Source organism: Carassius auratus, chromosome 2, assembly GCF_003368295.1.
Source record: "Carassius auratus strain Wakin chromosome 2, ASM336829v1, whole genome shotgun sequence".
Taxonomy (NCBI): Eukaryota; Metazoa; Chordata; class Actinopteri; order Cypriniformes; family Cyprinidae; genus Carassius; species Carassius auratus.
Genome location: NC_039244.1, coordinates 9174384 through 9196040, shown reverse-complemented (window position 1 = coordinate 9196040; position 21657 = coordinate 9174384). Strand labels below are relative to the sequence as shown.

The 21657-nt window shown below is 37.4% G+C and overlaps 1 long non-coding RNA gene across 2 annotated transcripts; it reads left to right on the top strand.

The window, feature by feature from the left end:
- The first annotated feature begins 74 nt into the window (after window positions 1–74).
- Window positions 75–15296, top strand: LOC113114969 (uncharacterized). Of its 2 annotated transcripts, XR_003293817.1 has the most exons (7): window positions 75–273; window positions 666–744; window positions 871–977; window positions 2019–2062; window positions 3510–3780; window positions 5772–5836; window positions 15237–15296. It is a non-coding gene; the product is annotated as an uncharacterized LOC113114969 (long non-coding RNA). The 2 variants fall into 2 exon arrangements; XR_003293816.1 differs by lacking the exon at window positions 15237–15296 and having other exon boundaries at window positions 76–273; window positions 5772–8423.
- Window positions 15297–21657: the final 6361 nt, after the last annotated feature.

Below are 21657 nucleotides of genomic sequence, written 5' to 3'. Positions count from 1 at the left end.
CTGTTTTCCAGGAAACCGTCCAATGAGAATGTGCGCGGCTCTGCGCGCCCAGAGCGGCTCTGTGCGCGCCTATTTTTAAATTTGAAAATATGTCCTCTAGGTTGGAGCAGCTGCTTTGCGTTGATGACTCGGTCAGACCTGGATTATTTTATATCTGCCTGTTGAATTCTTACATTTTGAGCGAATTTTAGTTGATATGTCAATGAAGAACAAAAGCTGGAATGTGAACAGAGGAAGGGGTTGTTCGTGGTCTGTAAATACTGGCGATATCAGGTGAGAAAACATTTTTCAGTCCTTAACAGTCTAACGTTAACGTTTAGGGACACGTGTAACTGTCATCTTAACGTTACTGCAACCTCGTAGGATAAATAAGTTATCTCTGTGTGTATTTGTACTGCTTCACTATTAGCGTAGCGATATTAGCACGTATTTCATGTGTTAGTACCATCTGATATTGTTGTGTTTTGTTGTTGGTAAGTTAACGTTATGTGTTTCTGTTGTCAGCTAACGTTAGTTTAAAACTCAAACGCATGAGAGGTAAAAAAGTGTGGGAATGAATAAAGTGATAAAACCGTCATTTATTCTTTAGAAGTATGTTTACATAACATCTTCAAACACTTATTAACGATATTGAAAAGATATTTGTTTACTCTTCTTTTTTTTAGATCAAGCATTGGAATAAGATTTTTATCGGGGGAGGACACCCAACAGAAAGATGTGATGTGAAAGAAATGATTCACCAACGTAAGTCAATTTTACCCACGTACTGTTCGAAAACCTACACTAGGATAGTATTAAGTATGATTTTCATACTGTTACTGATAGAAAGTCTGAGTAACTTTCTGTCCTTTTGTCTTTCTTCTGCTGAAGTGGCGCACTGAAACGGGAGATTCATGTCACCTTCATCAGTTCTTTCTTTAATCACTGGACACCATTAAGGGAAAGACCCTCAGATAACAGGATAAATGGGGCTGCAGGTAAAATTATTTGATGGGGTTAGGGTTATTTGATTTTGATACCTATTGGCTTTTTTGTGCTTCCCTTGCTATGATACACATCTCTGATGGGATTGCCATGCTTTAAGTGTATGTTTACATTTTTAATCATGTAATAACTAACAGTCTCAAAGATGACATTACTCAGTTCATGTTGTGTGAATGTTATAATGGCAAAGTTTTTACAATTTAAATCAATTTCATATAAATAATATACATATTTACAGTATATGTTTCCTCACAATGTCAAATGTGCTTGTTAAGTGCGGCAGCTTTTTTTTTATACATTTTTACAATTTTAATATGTAAGTTAACATTAACATTGTCGAGTCAGCAGGGCTAACGTTAAAACTCGCCGTTTGTAACGTTACGTTATGTATTAACCTTATAAAAGTCTTTCTAGCTTTAGCAAATGTAACATTATGCCGGTCCTAATAAAGTTAAAACATTATTAACATTAGCCCTGAATGTGAAACATGCATCAGCCATCATAACGTTAACGTTAAATACCTGTGGTTGACTAACATTAATTTAATAACGTTAGCTGTTAACTTAACGTTACATATTTTGCCTCTTGCAAACACCTAACAGTTAAGTTAACGTTAAATAAAAGGCTGTTGCAGGCTGGGACCTTGTTTTATACAGTCTATAGTTTAACTTAGTTAACGTAATGTTAAGTTAGGACCTGACAAAGACTTGTCTCAGTCGCAGCTCGTTTTTAACTTAACGTTAGCAGTAGCACATTCAGTCAGTTAACATTAACGTTAGCTTGATACGAATACTATTAATCTAGGAAACGTTATAATGCTATGTTGCTCCTACCGTTAAAGTAACGTTAAATTACTGGTAGATAAAAATTTTACCTGTAACCTGCGTGTAACGTAACTTTACCTCCTAGTTATACACATGCCTAGATTTTAACTTTCTCAGCTGACTAAGTTTGTTCTCCTTTATAGTGAACCAGACTCATCGTGAGTGAAAATAACGATTTAACATGAAATTTCATGTCCTCTTTATCCATAGGTTTTGACAGATTGGACTAGTTAACTTACTTCAACAACTTCTGGGTGAGTGTTTTGACAAGTAAGTTGCTGAATTAGTGCTGGGCGGTTTGACCAAAAATTTATATTAGACAAGCTGAATCCCTTAGTATTTTTAAATGCGCCGCTGGCGTGTGCAGTGTAAATGACGGGTAAAGGGTCTGTCTGAAACAGTGTCGTGTGAAGCAGCGTAACATTCATTCCGAACGTTGTGTAATTAAATACATTGGTATCGCGGTATATTAAACATTAAAGGGGGGGGTGAAATGCTATTTCATGCATACTGAGTTTTTTACACTGTTAAAGAGTTGGATTCCCATGCTAAACATGGACAAAGTTTCAAAAATTAAGTTGTACGTTTGAAGGAGTATTTCTGTTCCAAAAATACTCCTTCCGGTTTGTCACAAGTTTCGGAAAGTTTTTTTCGAGTATGGCTCTGTGTGACGTTAGATGGAGCGGAATTTCCTTATATTGGTCTTAAGGGCACTTCTCCCGGAAGAGCGCGCACTCCCGTATAGCAGAGCAGAGAGAGGCTGTGCACAGACAATCATTGATCAGAGCGAGAGCGTCGCGAAATGTCACAAAAGGAGTGTGTTTTTGGTTGCCAGGGCAAGACAACCCTGCACAGATTACCAAAGAAAAAACAGCATTAAGGGACCAGTGGATGGAGTTTATTTTTACAGAGCATCAACGGAGTTGTGCAAGTGTTTGTCCCCTGCATTTCTAAAAAGCCCAGTTTGACGACGAATTTGCGTATTGTTTATTTCTTAAGGATGATGCAATCCCAACGAAAAAGGGTCACGATTGTGTGTTGGAACCACAGGCGGTGAGTAAAACTGCTTAAAATATCTCTACCTCCTTGTTAGTGCATCCGCCTCCCATCGGAGACCCGGGTTCGAGCCCCGCTCGGAGCGAGTCCTTGCTGCTGCTGCTCTCGTTCAGTTTCAGCCTTCACAGCTGTCACAGCTTCCAAACGCTCTCAACGCAACTGGCGCTCGTGATTCTTTAGCTCCGCCCACACGTCACGCCTCCAGGCGCTCGTGTTTTTCCGGGAAAAATCGGTACAGACTATCTTTCTCTTATGAATATAATAAAACTAAATACTTTTTGGAGTTATTAAGGATGCAGTACTACTCTATAGGTACTCAAGATTAACATGATATTGTATATCATAACGAAAATATACACCGGTTTTCTGTATGAACCAGTTTACCGCCCACCACTTCGCTGAATTTCATATTTAGATACTACAGAATGCTCAAGCAAAGACATTCATTATCTAACAAATCAAATGCTTTGTTCAATAGCAAGCTTAACAGTAACGTTAGGGCCATTTTCTGGAAGAGAAACCCACTTGGACAGGTAAGTTAACATTATGTGTGCCATTTTAATGTTTGTACATTTGTCCATATGACGTTATAAGGGGTTTACCACATCTTTCTCACCCATGTTATGGTTCATATTCTGTGTTCAGTTTGACAAGGATCAAGAGACCAAGGACCAGGTGGTGAAGGCTGAACCAACAGACCAGACAGCTCTCCCACAGCCAGCCTCTGAACCTGCTCTACAGTCTGAATAGCCCGGGTGAAGTTAAACTCTCCTTTGCTGGTGACCCAGATGGCTGAGAACATGTTAGGCTGGTACCCTGGAAGCTAAGAGGAAAGTGGCAAAGGAGCTCGCAGGCGAGACTGATGATTGCAGAGGAGCTGAAACCCACAGAGAACATGGGTCTCAATGAACACAAGGTGAGGATTGTATGGAAATCCAGCTGGTTTATTGCTGTTATGTAATAAGTCTGATAATATACATTTTCCTTTTTCATGGGATGATGAAACATTTAGTTGGTGCTGTGGTCTAAGTTACCGAATAACTTTATCCAGAGCAGACTTATCTCGGTTATGTGGCTTGGGAAAGGGTAAAAAAATACACACCGTCACCCAGCCTCTCGGGATACCTAGTGTCGGAGTTGCATGTACCCCCATGCACACCGTTTGACCATTTTAACTTAAAATGACAAGAAAAAAACATAAATACTCCACTTTTCTTGGAAATAGGCTCATTTTACAACTCCCCCAGAGTTAAACAGTTGAGTATTATATTTTTTGGAATCCATCCAGCCAATCTTCGGGTCGGGGGGTCCCACTTTTAGCATAGCTTAGCATAATGACAAAACCATTTGCATCTCTCTCAAAAAAATGATAAAACTCAACTAAAGTACTTGACTTTTATTTTTTTATTGGAGGGATTAACTATTTTGATAATAGTAATTCCTCATATAAAACATATGTTGGTTCCAGTTTAATACATGTGAAGATTATTTACCTTTTCTATTTTTTATTTTACTTTATAATAGGGCTGTGCGATATGGACAAAAAAAACCTATCACGATTTTTTGAAAAATTTTGCGATTTTGATTTTAATCACGATTTTGACACACACAGACATGCTTTACAGTCATAAATGCATTCAGTATAAATTTGAAACATATTTCCAAAAGAAAACCAATGAGAGATTTATCAAAAAGTTGTAACATGCCTCTAGAACAGACAAAATAAGTCAAAATAATAACTAAGTAAAGATGTCAAACAAAGACATACGGCAAAAAAATAAAATAAAACCTATGTCCAAGGTTTTTTTGGTTTGTTTTTTTGCCATGCATTGATCATAGAGCTCATTGTAGCGGTGCTTCAGGTGTTGAAATAGATTTGTTATACATTATACAGGTTCACACGTACTCCGTTTGCAGTGCGTATACAGTATGTGTATGCGGTGCAGAAGCAGCAGCGAGAGTGCATTATTGTAACGCGAAAGCACATTAAAATAATGCTCGAGCGCGAATCTCTCTGCTCGCACGGAGATTTCTTTTGCTCTGTCACAAAACCAGACGCGAGTGCTCCGATACACGCTGCTTTCGCCCAGAGAGAGTGTGCGCACTTAAAATGTGTCTCCTCTCGCTAAAACTGTATCCTGTGCACTCACAACTCTCTCTATGCTCATATGCTAGATATTAATTATTTTTGCACCTTTCCATATCTAACATTTTCCGTTCACATCTTCGGAAAAAATATGCATCACAGACAGAGTGTGTGAACCTGGCATTAGGCTTATGCCCAGTCTGTTTTGTTCTCGCACTCCACTTAGGTGCGCTGCATTCTGAATGGATCGGATAGCATACTGCAGGAGGTCGGGACCGCGGAAAATCGTGCTATAAAGCGATTTAGAAATTGCGCTCGCTCAAATCGTGATTTTATTATGATTTCGATTAATTGCACAGCCCTACTTTATAAACTCGGCAAAAATAACAAACTATTCCATTTGACAATGAATGAAAATTCAAAAATCATGACCCATCTCTAAATTCAGTAATTGTACTGCGAGTCAGAATAATTAAACTCAGTCTTTTGCCAAAGGTTTGTGCCAAAATCACACTTGATAGCAGTCCGTTTTACAAGTGGTTTTAAGATTTTGTTGATCACATTTACAGAGCACCTTGAACCCTTTTAATACTTAACCCCTTAATGTTTCTGCATTAGAAGCATTAATAGAGGCAAAGTTTGTTCATGCTCAATTTTCATTCAAGCTCCAAACTGCAATTATTGTTAAGCGGCAACCTAATGGCTCTGCTCTGGCGATGCTGTGAGGGTTGCCATTGTGTGTAAATTGAAAACAAATCAATGTGGCCACCACTTATATGTTGGAATTTTTACAAGAATGAAACATCTGATCTATTTTTCAGATCAAGGCCTGGTGAGAGCCACTACAGAGGATCATAGCCATCATTGGAATTCTGAAAGGACGTGGGTGAATATCAATCTGCCAAATGAACATTCACATCTGTATATTAATAATGATTATATATGAACTTGTTTGTTTGTTACTGGAAAGAACTTAGCTTCTATTGCTTTTGACTGAAGGACTTGACCGTGTTTTAAGCCTATGTGCATTTTCTAGATGTTGAGCATGAACAGTACTTTAAAACAATGATTTACTGGGTGACTTTTATGGCGTTTTTCCATTACCAGTATCAGCTTTGGTCGTGCTCCATTTTCCATTGCAGATCATACCCAGAGATAGTACCCCTCGATGCAGATGGTCGTCATAGCAAGGCCACACACAACTGCCGCGACGTAATGTTCAATGCGACACACACACCTGCGACCCACATACAGCTGTCTCTTGATTTAAGTTAAAACCTTTCAGCATTACTCAGAATGTAAAGACAGGTACTTAAAGGTGCTCTAAGCGATGCCGGGAGTCGTAACTTCTTGTTGACGTTCGAATTATTGTCAAACAAAACGGAGGCTAGCTAGATCCTCCCTCCTCCTCCTCGCACTAATCCCCCAAACCCCACCCCCAAATCTTTCTTGGTACTTATTGGCTGGAACAGTTTGTTATGTTTCGTGGTGCGGGTGAGCCCAGTTTGTTTTTCTTGTTGTTTGTGGAGCCTGTGGTGTCTAGAAAGACCGCGTTTTTTTACAGTGTGTTCAGGGGACAGGCAGCTAGCGGATAGTGAGGAGATGTTTGCTGGATGTGACAAAAAATGTTTTGGCCTAAAAAACGTGTGACATCACTTAGAGCACCTTTAATTAATATAACATTTAATTTAACTAAAACAAATATAAAAAACATGTCTAAGTCTTCATCAACACGTCATACTCCTGGAAAAGACCCACATAAAGCTAATATTTTAAAATGATTAATATCCACATCACTGCTGTATTTTTCAGATGTAAGATCAAATTTAGGGGAACAAGCCTGCATCCCAATGTGCACACTATCCATCCTAAATAGTATATAAGAAAATACAGTATATATTTTTTGTACAATAGTTGTTTTTACAGAACATCTCTGCAGTGAATGTTTTTGTTTAAATAATTCCAAGGATATGAAGTAGATTATTATTTTAACGTTATTGCATTGCATTTCTACGTAGGCCGATTTTTGATTCTTTTGACTTTTTTTATTCCGATGCGAGTGATGTACCGTTTTTACACACTTATCTCATTAAAAGGGGAAAAGTCTGTCCATCTTAATTTCTGAAAATGTGTAACATTTGAGACCCCAGCTCGGTCACATTCATATTTCATTAATGCTAATTACATAACTTGCAGTTCAGAAAGGAGTTACTGTGCATTCACACCAGACGCGACTTGTGCGAATAAAGGCCAATTTATACTTCTGCGTCGGGTGCGCGTAGTAGGTACGGCGTAGCATACGCATTGACGTGTACCATACGTCGTACCCTTCACCATACCCTGACGCACACCTCCTCAAAAATGTAACTACCCGTCGCAATGACGCGGACTGCAAGATCTGTGATTGGTCGGCTTGGTAGTATCACGTTTCCTCCTACGCATTACCGGAATGATCTTCCGCACTCTGGACCGCCCGCCATTTTTAAATTCCGAAATTCAGTGAAGAGCCAACATGGAAATGGACCAAGTGACCGAGCGATTATTGAAAAAGTGAGGAAATACAGCCATCTGAATGACTCTTCTTCGGGAGATTACAAAGACTGCCAGATGGCAGCGAATTCAGTCGCCATTGTTCGTAGAAGCCTGCAAGGATCGAGTAATGTAAACACAGTGGAACCCGCCTCTTGTCAACTAACGTTTCGGCGGTGTAACTGCAGAGCAAAACAGACATATGCAGAAGTATAAATGCTCACGACGGCGTCGCCTACGTGCGTAGCATACGACATACACTACGGCGCATTATGCGTCGGTGCGTAGCCAAATGTGTCGTCCTAGTTTTTGATACGCGACGCGCCGATGCACGCAATACTATGCGTTGTCGGTGTGGGCGACATTGCAAGTATTGTACATTAATTCAAGTATATTATGTTTACAGAAGAAGAAAGTTTGAATACAATGGCTGTTGAAGAGGAAAAATTATGCGAGCTTATACGTATAACATACCACCGCCTATCTCTGCGCTGCCTTTGTTGCCGCCGATGTAAAATCAGCAATAAAATGCACTCCTCTTCAGTTGTCATTGTGATCTGAATATCACATGACCCGACTCTACTAATATCACCCGACTCTACTACCCCGTAGCGTGAGCGGTGTATTGCATACGCGCATCGCCCGTGACACTTGCGTCCACTGTTTAGACTATGAAAGGGAGCGAGTCGCTCGCATTGCTTGCTCGCGTTGACTATGTAACGGCCCTATATCGTGCTATTCGCGCGTAGTTGGATGCTTGAACATTTTGAGTTTAGACACTTCATTCGCGCGTGAAATGAACTTCACAACAGATGCGAATTCACGTCATGGGGGGGGCTTCTGCCGGTTGAGTTCACGCAGCATTTTCAACCACCATTTTATTTGGATAATTTTCAAAATATTACTGTTATCGTGTCATGAAATTTAGTTTTAAAAGTATTTCAGGCGAGAATGTAGTTGTTTTAAACTCAAATATGTGGTTTATTTATAAAGACAGCGTCTATTTAAAAATGTGTTTCTCCGATTTCGGAGACGAGCTCCACACGATCAGCGGCAGCTCAGTGATCATGTATCCGCTTAGGGCTGTTTCCCCTCGGCTAGACCTTCTGACATGTGCCGCTGGCTCTGATGTCTCTTTAGTGGTTCAAGATAAAATATAACTCATTTGGGGTAAATCTAATCTTTGGTCTTTATTCATTTAATCTAATGTTATATATACAAGCAAGATCCTTTTTATTCCTGTTTCTGTAAAAGTATGAAGAAGTATCATACAGCTCCGGGTATGCACATACAGCGATGATAAGTTTGTCCTCCATTGTTGTTTCGGATTTGCTACGTCGTAATCACGTCACTACTAGAGTAAGCTCCTGATTGTTTAACGAGGCGCGAAATTTTGCCAAAGTTCAGATTTTTCGACTCGTGAATTTCGCCCGACTTTGAACATTGAAATCACTCGCGCCAGACGCTCTATTCACGTCTGGTGTGAACGCACCATTAGAACTACCGCTTGAGGTGTAAGAAACACTGGGACATGCCATTATGTACAGTAATAGTACGATTTGATTAGACATTTGAACTTAAATTGAAGTGTTCAAGCCATTAAAGGGTTAGTTCACCCAAAAATGAAAATTCTTTCAGTAATTACTCACCCTCATGTTGTTCCAACCCCGTAAGACCTTCTCTCATCTTCGGAACACAAATTTAGATATTTTTGATTAAATCTGAGAGCTGGATCAATCCTCCATAGACTTCTATATGCTGGCCCAGAAAATGTATTAAAGCCATCGTTAATATAGTCCAAGTGACTACAGTGGCTCAATCTTAAGTTTATAAAGGTATGTGCGCTGGCTGAATTAACATCACTTTTATTCATATCTTTCACATCTACTGCAGTCAGATTCACCGTGTTCACTCTGAAAGGAATCACTCACATGACTTAACATTTTTCTTTCGAGGGGAAATATACATCTCAAATGGGGATCTGCACTGAATGGATGGGACATTGCTGTAAAATGTCAGAAAAATGTATGTATGTATTTAGTGAAAAAGTTGTTGATGCAAATGCACTTAACATAGACCTTCCAGTTTGTGTACATTCAAAACACCATATACTAATATGGAATGTGTGGACATAAACTGTAATGTTGCTTGTAATTGCTGTCAAATAATGTTTATATTAAGTGAATCCCATGCACTATTAAGAAAAGTCTGTAGATATATTGGAGTTGCTTGTTATTACCGTCAAATTATGTTCATATAAGGTTAGTCTCATGCACTTATAACGAAGGTGTCTATAAATCAGAGTTGCTTATTATTACTGTCAAACAGTGGTTATATAAAGTAAACCCCATGCCGTAATGGAAAAAGTATGTACATATATTGGACAGTTGCTTGTAATTGCTGTCAAATATTGTTTACATAAAATAAACGTGTATTTTTACATATAATGGATAATTGCTTGTAATTACTGTCTATTAATGTTTATCTAAAGTGAACCCATACATTGAGTATATGTCATGTTGATATATTGGAAAGTTGCCTTTAATCACTATAATATATTGTTTATATAAAGTAAACCCTTGTACATTAATGGTAAAAGCATGTAAAGTTATCGGAGATGTGTTTATAATTACTGTCAGGTGTTGGTTATATAAGGTAAACCCCCATATATTAATTGTAAACGTATGTAGATATATAGATATATTGGGAAGTTGCTTATAATTACCATAATAAAAATGTTTTTATAAGGTAAAGCCCAATTCATTTAAGGTACAAATATGTAGAAATATTGGAGGGTTGCTTGTAATTACTACAAGTAATGTTTGTATAAAGTAAACCCCCATATTTAAATGGTACAAATATGTAGAAATATTGGAGAGTTACTTGTAATTACTGTCAAATAATGTTTATATAAAGTAAACTACCGTATTTAAATGGTAATAGGATTAAGAAATATTGTAGAGTTACTTGAAATTACTGTCAAATAATTTTTATATAAAGTAAACTACCGTATTTAAATGGTAATGGTATTTAGAAATATTGGAGAGTTACTTGTTATTACTGTCAAATAATGTTTATATAAAGTAAACCACCGTATTTAAATGGTAATAGTATTAAAAAAATATTGTAGAGTTACTTGAAATTACTGTCAAATAATGTTTATATAAAATAAACTACCGTATTTAAATGGTAATAATATTTAGAAATATTGGAGAGTTACTTGTAATTAATGTCAAGTAATGTTTATATAAAGTAAACCCCAGTATTTAAATGGTAAAAATATGTAGAAATATTGGAGAGTTGCTTGTTATTACCGTCAAATAATGTTTATATAAAGCAATAACAGTTAAAAATATGTTTCTTAAACTTAATATCACAAGATCTTATTTTTTTTTGTACAGGATATAACCAATATTTAACAGGAATTTACTATAAATAGATTGAATAATGACATAAAATAAAATTTTAAATCAATCAATATACTGGTATTGGTAAGGTAATTATACAACATTTTCTGTATGTTTTACAAAGAAAAGTCTTTGCTTTGACAAGGAGTTCTTGTAGATGGATTGGATTATCTTAAAAATATACCAAATAATACTGTATTAAAACAGAAGTCTTTGTTTTTATTATGTAATTTTAAGGTATTTCTGCAATATTTTTAAGTTTTTATACAGATTTATACATTCGTTTAACATTCAACAGAGATTTTTTTTATGAGATTTTTTTTCCTTTCTACAGCAGTTTGACTGTAAAAATACAAAAATTGTTTACGGTACATATCCGTATTCAAAAAACATAATTTTTCCGTAAAATTATTGAAGGTTTTTTACTGTAATTTGACGGTAAGTGGTTGGCAACTTTGCTGCCAGACATTTTACCGTTATTTTACGATTTTTTTTTTTACAGTGTACCCAAAGCCCTCTGCTCCCATTTGAGAGTTTTTGGAACACACAGTCTTTAATAGTTTCTTCAGCACACTGTCTCCTCCTTAAAAACGTTGTATTTAATAATCTGTAAAATACTTTTTTATTTTATTGATCATCAGTAGGTCCAGCAGCTGGTATATTTTTATTATTATTACTTGATTTTATGATTATTTTTTGTTTTATTATTGTATGTTAGGTTCATTTTATTTGAAAGTCGTAATATTTGCCAAGTATGGTAACCCATATTCGGAATTGGTGCTCTGCATTTAACCCACCCTTCGGGTTACAGGTCCAACTCTCTAAACATTAGGCCACAGCTGTGAACTGTATTTGTGTGTTTTGATATGAATATGAATTGACACATTTGTACATCTTGAAAATGTCAGTTGTATTTTTACTAGGGCCGGGACTTTAACGCGTTAATTGAGATTAATTATACAAAAAATAACGCGTTAACTAAGATTAATTAATTACAGGAAAAAAAAATCCCAAAAAATTGGATGAGTTTCGGCGGACCGATTATACTGGAGCACCAACTAGCGTTCGCATATCACCGCAGCACATCGAGTCTCAAGTATCAGCTAGCGTGGACTTTACACTTTATGTTGAACTATGTATTATTTTGTTGGTGCAACAGTTTATGTTGAACTCTTTATTCTTTTGGCCAAGGTTATTGAGAGTTGGACTTAGTATGTTATGGCCTCTGAAGCAACAGAGAGATGTTTTCTAATAGTCAGTGTTTCCAATGTTCTGAATGTAATTGACAGTATTGTGTTTTACTTAAAAATCACTTTACAGAAGGTTCCAGCACCTATAAGCTTCCTGAATTTCTGAAATGTACTATTTCTAAATTGTTTCTAAATATGCTATTGCTACACTTCATGGCAAAAATTGCACTGGTCTGCTAGACTTGGCTGAACAAAAATAAACAATATTTTGTTGCTTAAGCTTATGTAGTCAGTCATTATTCAATGGTATACTATAAATCCATGTGAAAAAAAATTACTTCTCACTGTTCCCAGGTCAAATATTTATATGCGATTAAAATGCGATTAATTTTGATTAATTAATTACAAAGCCTCTAATTAATTAGATTAATTTTTTTAATCGAGTCCCGGCCCTAATTTTTACACATTCTTGTACATTTAAATAAAATATTTTAAAATATATTTGTAAATGTGTTATTTGCATATAAAAATAAAATCTGTAATTTACAACAAAGTAGTTTCAAAATATGGTTGTATTAAGTCATTTTTCATAAAAAATACTGATCTTAATTAATATAAATAATTAACTCAACTGTTGGGTAACTTTTAACCCAACAGGATTTTAACCCAATGGGTTGGGTTGAAATAACCCATAGATGGGAAGGTGCTATACCAACCCATATTTGGGTTACAGGTCGGGTTATTTTTAACCCAACATTTTTTAGTGTGTATCAAACATATGAAAATATTGCTTATTACTTATAAAGCCCTGAATGGTTTAGCACCTCAGTATTTGAGTGAGCTCTTTTTACATTATAATCCTCTACGTCCACTATGTTCTCAAACTCAGGCAATTTGACTCAGGCAATTTGATAATACCTAGAATATCAAAATCAACTGCGGGCGGCAGATCCTTTTCCTATTTGCAGTGTTAATTTCGTTGACGAAGACTATGACGAAAAATATACGTCAACTAACCTTTTTCACGGATGAAAACGAAATAAAAACTAAATAAAAAGTCAGATATGATGACAAAAAAAGTGACAAAATATAACTGACACTTTAGTCAACGAATAAAAATGAGACGAAAAAACATGGGAGGGACGAATGGAGAAGAGATCCAATCAGAGCGAATCTTTGAGGGTAGGTTGATCTATGCAGAAGCAGCTGAGCCATTTTAAAAAGCTGGGGCAAATGCAAGCGCAACAGCTAAACAAACACAGCAGCAGTTACACAGAAAAGAGAACAAAGATGAGTTTGCAGAAATTCGCATAGTTTCGAGGACGTTTTCATAACAGTTAAGTTGTTTACACAGGGAACTACACTGCGACCTTTTGAAATGCCATTGCGACCCAAATTTTTATGGGGTCGTAAATGTATCACTGATTATTTTTGTACCTACTTATGTGTAATGCTATGTTTTAATATGAGCATTTATTAAAACAGAAATGTGTATTTTAAGAATACGTTTTAGAACGTGCTCCGAGCATTCAACACACCAAGTTGGCTTCAGTCCCGCGATGCGGGAAAGTTGAACTGAGCAGCTGGTTACTCGCGCAACACTGAACCAAGCTCTCCTTCAGGACGTTTGCGTCCTCCTGCACCTGAACGAACAAATACAAATCACATTTTAAATAAACATAAGAAAAAGAGCGAAAAGTGAAAGAGCTCAATTCAGCAGCGCGGTGTTCTGGTGTTCAGGGAGCAAGCAGAGACGCGTCTCAAAGTCTAATTGCTTTTGTACCGACAACAAATACATACTAAATATGTCGAAATACCCGTCTTGGAAGGTGTGTTCGAAAAAGTCTGTAGTTATGTCTTCAGTGAAAGTAAAGAGTTGGAAAGAAATCGGATGCGTATCTTTATAATGGATGCATTTGTCTCTTAAAGTGACCGCGCCTAATTTACTAGCTCTGCTGTCAGTGTCTTTAATGTATGAAAATGAAAGTAAATCACTCACTGCTCTTGATTGAATTACTTTGTAGTTTTAACAAGAATTTATCCAAAGTCAATCCAAAAATCAGATAGAATAGATTATATTGTTTTACTAGTGACTAAAAAATAATAATAATAAAAAAATTATTAGGGACCTGAGCATGTTTTGCTTAAGTGTTTCTTTCTTTAATTGCTAATGCAACCTTTTCACACCACAGACTGAACCAAATTAAGCATTGCATCAGACATTATCAAAATGAATTTGTTGTTCTGACACAGTTTAACCCCTGAGTTATTGTCATATTTTATTACCAATTTCTAAACTACAGCAAATAAACTGTGATATTGTAAGAAACGTTGAAGGTGTCTGAATACATTTTGGTTTGATTGTGTATTTTATTTTACAGTGTAGACTATGCAGTGCTATTTTAAATGAACAAAAACAAACTTAAAAAAATGTAAACTTTGTGTAAATAGCACAAATAAAGAAATAGAATGAACATACAATACAAATATAATATAGGTGTTTGTCTATTTCAATAATACTGTACTTCATCTTGAAAGAATGTCATATGCATTGTATATCATTCAGGATGAATGCATATCTTTTTCAGAGAGCATGTATATTTTTCATTGAGAGCAGGCCTTATGTTTATTTTATAAATACCATTCCATAACAGACTGATGGAAACATTTAGTCAAGTCAACTAAGTTGACTTTGTTCTACTAAAAAAAACCAGACTAAGACTAAAAGACTTAAGACTAGACTAAGACTAAAACTATTATTGATATTTAGTCGACTAAAACTAGACTAAGACTAAAACATTTCAGATGACTAAAATGTGACTAAAACTAAATGGTGTGTTATTCAAAAGACTAAGACTAAGACTAAATCCGAATTTGCTGTTAAAATTAACACTGCCTATTTGGTGCCTAAACTCTGGAATAACCTACCTAACATTGTCCGGGAGGCAGACAATCTAGATTAAAGACCCATCTATTTAACCTGGTTTACACATAACATACTAAAATGCTTTTAATATCCAAATCCATTAAAGGATTTTTAGGCTGAATTAATTAGGTAAACCAGAACCGGGTACACTTCCCATAACACCCGATGTACTTGCTGCGTCATTAGAAGAATGGCATCTATGCTAATATTAGTCTGTTTCTCTCTTATTCCGAGGTCAACGTAGCCACCAGATCCAGTCTGTATCCAGATCAGAGGGTCACTGCAGTCACATGGATCCAGTACGTATCCAGACCAAAGGAAACATATGATTCTTCTGCACAATCTGACTTTGCTGGAGCCTGGAGTTGAACTGCTGGTTTCATCTGGTCAGAGGAGAACTGGCCCCCCAAATGAGCCTGGTTGTTCCCAAGGTTTTTTTCTCCATTCTGTCACTGATGGAGTTTCGGTTACTTGCCGCTGTTGCCTCTGGCTTGCTTAGCTGGGGTGACTTCATCTACAGCGATATCGTTGACTTGATTGCAAATAAATGCACAGACACTATTTAAACTGAACAGAGATGACATCACTGAATTCAATGATGAACTGCCTTTAAACCCCTTTGCGTGCAAACATCGCTGACGGCCCCAGTTTATTATTGTTTCACTTTCACAGCACATTAAACATCACTGTCTTACTTCATCTGGACAAACTGTGCATCAATGGAAAGTTTAAAGACTCAAGCTTCGATATTTGACCAATATTTTGATAAAACATTGTTGCAGTGACAGATATTTAGTGATTTATGTCAGGAGTGCAAAATAATAAATCCGTATTATGCCACATTTTGAATAGAAATTCACAACTCACTCATATTCAGTCACGTCAAGAGCGGTTTATTTGTGTTCACATAGACTCACTGAACAGCGTCAATAAGGATTTACAGACCAAAGATGCATATCTGCGGAGATATATGGATATATTTACTGATGTTTACTTCATATTTCTTCAGACAGAATCGTCATTTCTATTCATTTTCCACGGATTTACGCGATCAGATGATAAACAGTCTCTCCCAGCGATCTGTGTGTGCGTGCAGTAGTCACAGCTCGTGCGGTGTGTGACTCAGACTCTGATTGGGGCTTTCAAACGTCAATCTTAGAGTTTCATATCTGGACACCGCCCCATCGTGTCACATGCTTCCTGCACACTTCCTGGTAGTTATCTGGCCAAAACAACACTGAAACACCTCTGTACACACAAAATATCCGAATAATAAACCCGCGATTACGATAGTAAAGCTTGGTATGAGAATTTCTTGAGATCTGGGGCGTTTTTATAAAAAAAATCGAAAATGTACATCGGAAATGCTAACTTGTGCAGCGATGAAAAAGGCTACAAATAACATATTTTTACAACAGTAAACTCCACCCCTGATCGCTAAAGGAAGTTATTATAAACACTCGATCGGGGTTTAAAGTGAGTTTTGAGTAAAAGTGTACTAATAATTTCATAAATTGTCAGATGTAGCTTGATGCTAACGATAGCACCAATGCTACTAATAGCAGGTGCTTTTCTTCTTCATAATGCATTTTTGTCTAAATAATTCATGTAAGGTCGTAAGAAAATGTTTTGTTGTATTTTTATAGTAAGACTTTTGATAAATAAGGGCTAAATGCAAAGAGAGACTGAAGTGAGATCGCTGCTTTGTTGCTTTGTAAAGCCTGAAAAACCACAATCAAGGCTAATAAAGGTGGAATAAAAACAAAAGAATAATGATAAAAGAATAATGCGGATAATGTGTCATACTTGGCGGAGGTGTGAAAGAACCGTTTGGTGAGAACAATACAATCATGATTCGGGCAGTTTTCAACAGTGAAACATACACATGTTTACATGTGAGATCTTACAGAGATGACAAGGGCCATGAATCAATCTGATTAGCCTTCTCTAAAAACACACATGACATGGCCTTAGAAAATATTTCATAAAATTCACAGTTTTACAGATTCGATTATGAAATTTTTTATGAAGTCTTGGAAGACTTGTGGCCTTAGCTACACTGTGTTTTCAAACTCATTTCCTACATCAACATTTTTTTAAATACATTTAAAACATATGTTTTTAATATTTTTGTTTTTATGTTTGATCTTATATATCTCTATTATCATAACAGTCTGAGTGATTCTGATTCCTGAACAGTAAACTTTAAAGTGTCAGCTTTGTGAACAAAGGTTGATTATGTATCTAGTCAGAAAGAATCATGAGCAGAAACCTTTTTATTTTGGGTATGTAATTTCGGTCTCCATGCCAAAAAAGGGGGGTTACTAGTAAGGGGTTAACTATAATTTTGCATTTTTGGCACACTGTTTTCCTAATGAATGTTGTTCAGTTGCTTTGACGCAAAGTATTTTGTTTAAAGTGCTATATAAATAAAGGTGACTTGACTGTTTTTTGTATTTTCTAGTTCGGTTAATAGACTCTATAGTGTGATATATAGGTGAAAGAGTCTCTATGTGCTGAGAATTAACTGACTAATGTGATGTGAGGTGGCTAGCAGACGGTCGGTTTAACCAGTCTGTCTGCTTCCTGACCTGGGCCCCAGTTAGTAAGTTCAAACTCTAAGACTATGTGCCATATTTCTAGAGAGAAGAGCGGAGGGATGAAGACCATCTCTTTTTTAATAGGTCAGGTCTGCCCCAAAAGCTTGTCCAATTGTCAATGAAACCTATGTTATTCTGCGGGCACCACTTAGACATCCAGCCATTGAGTGATGACAATCTGCTATGCATCTCATCACCATGGTAAGCAGGGAGGGGACCAGATCATATTACAGTGTCTGACATTGTGCTTGCAAGTTCACACACCTCTTTATGTTATTTATAGAGATCTCTGACTGGGAAGTCGAACATCATTAGTGCCAACGTGAATAACAATCTTTATGTATTTACGTTTAGCATTAGCCAGCACTTTCAAATTTGCCAAGATGTCAGGCACTCTGGCTCCCTGTAAACATTTGACTATGGTGGCTGGTGTCTCTATATTCACGTTCCATACAATAGAATTGCAAATAAATGGAGCACTTTCTTCAGGTTTCTCAGTGGATGCATCACTGAGTGGGGAGAAACTTTTTAATGTTTTTATCAGAATAGAAGAGTGGTGTTTTGACCCCCGACTATGCCACCTCACTGTCACCCTGTTACCATGCTGCGATGGCTCTGATACTGGAACCGAACAATGTACAGGACTCCCTGAGCTAGACGCATTCAAAGCCATATCTAGAGCCCTCACATTCTTACTGTCCTCAATTAAAGTTTGGATGGTTTCTCTAATTCTGAAATTAGACAAGCCGTATCTGATCACCACACTAATCGTTGGCACAAACAGGGAGCAAGACCCAAAGGAACACGAGACATCAGATTGTCACGAGTTTCTCGTATTGCTTGTAAATACTGGTATTCTACCACCCCCTATACATCTGGAAAACAGATTTCAAGCATTAATAAATGTGGGTGAGGAATCCCCAAATGTATTTAAACATGGATCTGATCAGCCAGCAGCAAACACTGCTACTAACAGGCGCTCAAGGACGAGCAGACAGCGGCTTTCAGCTCAGAGCGCAGCCGAGCCAAGGACTCTGATAGTGGGTGACTTTGTTATCAGAAACATCCGTAGCAGGACTATAACAACATGCTGCCTTCCTCAAGCAACGGTCTCTGATGTGAACAAGGAACTTCAGAACATTCTGATGAAGCACAAGACTGCATATCAAATTATCATCCATGTGGGGAAGAATGATATTCGGAAAGAGCAGTCAGAACTCCTAAAGAAGGACTTCATTGAACTCTTTGAAACACTTCAAAGACTCAAAGTTCAGTCGTTCATCAGTGGACCACTCCCAGCAAGGGGAACAAATATGTTTTCACGGTTGCTTGGGCTGAACACATGGCTACAAAGATCTTGTAATATAAAAGGAGTAAATTTAATCGACAACTTCAATCTTTTCTGGGGCCATAGACAATTGTTTAAACAGGATGGCCTCCACCCAAACAAACTTGGTGCAAGAGTGTTTAAGGACAATATCTACTTCTCCCTCCGTCATCCTTCAGCAGAGTGTGTCAATCCATTAAGCACACACACACCGGGTCCGAGTCATCATGTGGTTGACATATCCCACAAGGACACTGATAACACCACGCAGCCAAAACAAGCACTGCTGATAGACACTTTCCCTGCTGAGCCCTGCCCACAGAGCTCCTCACAGACAGACTGTGATGTATCAAAACAGCTACAAGATTCACCACCCAAGTACGCCTTTCTGGAAAACAGCCAGGGAAGCCAGGACAACACATCACAGCCACCGGAAACACCAGAGACACAGCCCATCTCACCAGACACATTATCACTCTCTCCAGCATCTCCACTTCTGTGCTTCTCACAGAAAATGGAGGAATTGGTGTATGTTGGGACTAAACTCTCCCACTCATTCGCTGCTAGCCCGCAGATATCAACTAAAAAACGGCGGGCCCCCCAACCACCAAAGCCTGTGGGCCCTGTTCCTATGAGAGCTCTCCGATCGCTGCCACAACGCCAGGGCCCAAACCCTCTATCTGCTGAAGGTGAACCAAAAACAACTGATAGCAGCTCTCAGTGATATGTGTCGGGTCCCTGCTATAATAGCAGCAACATTGACAAATGCCTACTGAACAAGCGGGAACCCAGTGTGCCTGTAGCTTTCTCTATTTCAGTTTTATCACGTGATAGAAAGTCTAAGGCCTTCTCAAGCCGAAGGGCAAACTCATCTAATCTGCTGCCTATTATGCATCAAACTAAGATTGATGTAAAGACACAAAGGACTGCCATCAAGCTAGCACTTTTAAACATTCGCTCACTAAAAAATATTTTTTTTCTAATCAATGACTTTATAACCACAAACAATCTGGATTTTATGTTTCTAAATGAAACATGGCTAGAAGACAGCTGCAGTGCAACAATCCTAAATGAAGCAGCCCCTCCTAACTTCACTTAAATGAGTGTTTGCAGGACTGTTAGGAGAGGTGGGGGTGTAGCTGCTCTATTTAAAGATGTCTATCAATGCAAGCAAGTGTCATTTGGTCAGTACTTGTCTTTCGAATATCTAGGGATTGTGCTGAAAGGTGCTCCACGCATTCTGTTTATTATCATTTACAGGCCTCCAAAATACTCTCCAGCCTTTGTTGAAGAGGTCACAGAAATGTTATCAATAATTTCCTCAGAGTTTGACTGATTTGCAATTGCAGGGGATTTTAATATTCACATAGATAATGCAGAAAACAAAACTACAAAAGAAATGATAATGGTTCTAAACACCTTTGACCTGATTCAGCATGTGCATGGACCCACACACAAAGGTGGACACACTCTGGATCTAATCATCAGTAGGGGTCTAAACATTTCATCCATTGTTATTAAGGACGTAGCACTATCTGATCACTTCTGTATTTTCTTTGATATATTGATCTCTGCTACCACTGAATCTAGATCTGTCTCTGTCAGAAGGAGATGCATAAATGAGAACACAAGTGTACTATTTATGGAGGCTATATCCTTAACACCAAGCATTTCTGCAGACTCTTTTGATATTCTCCATGATTCCTTCAACTCAAAAGTTAAGAATGTTATTGATGATATTGCACCAATAATAGTCATTAAGAAAACAAACAGACAGAAATCAGTTTGGAGAAGATCAACAGCAGTTCAGACTATGAAAAGACAATGCAGAAAAGCTGAGCGGATGTGGAGGAAGACGAAACTTGAAATTCACTATAGCATCTATAAAGACATCCTTCATGCTTTTAATGTGAAACTAGCCACAGCTAGACAGAACTTCTTCTCAAACCTTATAAACAGTAACTTAAATAACAGTCGTACTCTTTTTGCCACTGTTGAGAGACTGACAAACCCCCCAAGTCAGATTCCCACTGATATGCTATCAGACAGCAAATGCAATGAGTTTGCTTCTTTCTTTTCTGAGAAGATCATAAATATCAGGAAGGCGATTAGCACATCCTCAAGTAATGCAGAGGTCAGACAGATTCGGCCAAAATAACAAAAAGATACTATGTCTATTTTTGAAAAAATTGATAGCAAAATTCTGGAAGACAGTGCAGCAACTAAAATCATCAACCTGTTGTCTTGACACACTTCCCACATCTTTTTTCAAAAGTGTGCTTGACTGCTTAAAAGCAGATCTCTTAGAAGTGGTGAATGCCTCACTTCTTTCTGGGACATTTCCAAACTGCCTAAAAACTGCAGTTGTAAAGCCCCTCCTGAAAAAGACCAATCTTGATAACACAATTTTAAGCAATTTTAGACCAATATCTAATCTTCTTTTTATAGGCAAAATTATAGAAAAGGTCGTTTTTAATCAGCTGAACAATTACTTAAACTCAAATGGATACCTGGACAATTTTCAATCTGGTTTCCCACCACATCACAGCACAGAGACAGCATTCATTAAGATAATAAATGATATTCGCTTAAATTGTGACTCTGGCAAAATATCGGTGCTGGTATTGCTAGATCTCAGTGCTGCGTTTGACACTGTCGATCATAACATACTACTAGAGAGACTGGAAAACTGGGTCGGGCTTTCTGGGATGGTACTCAAATGGTTCAG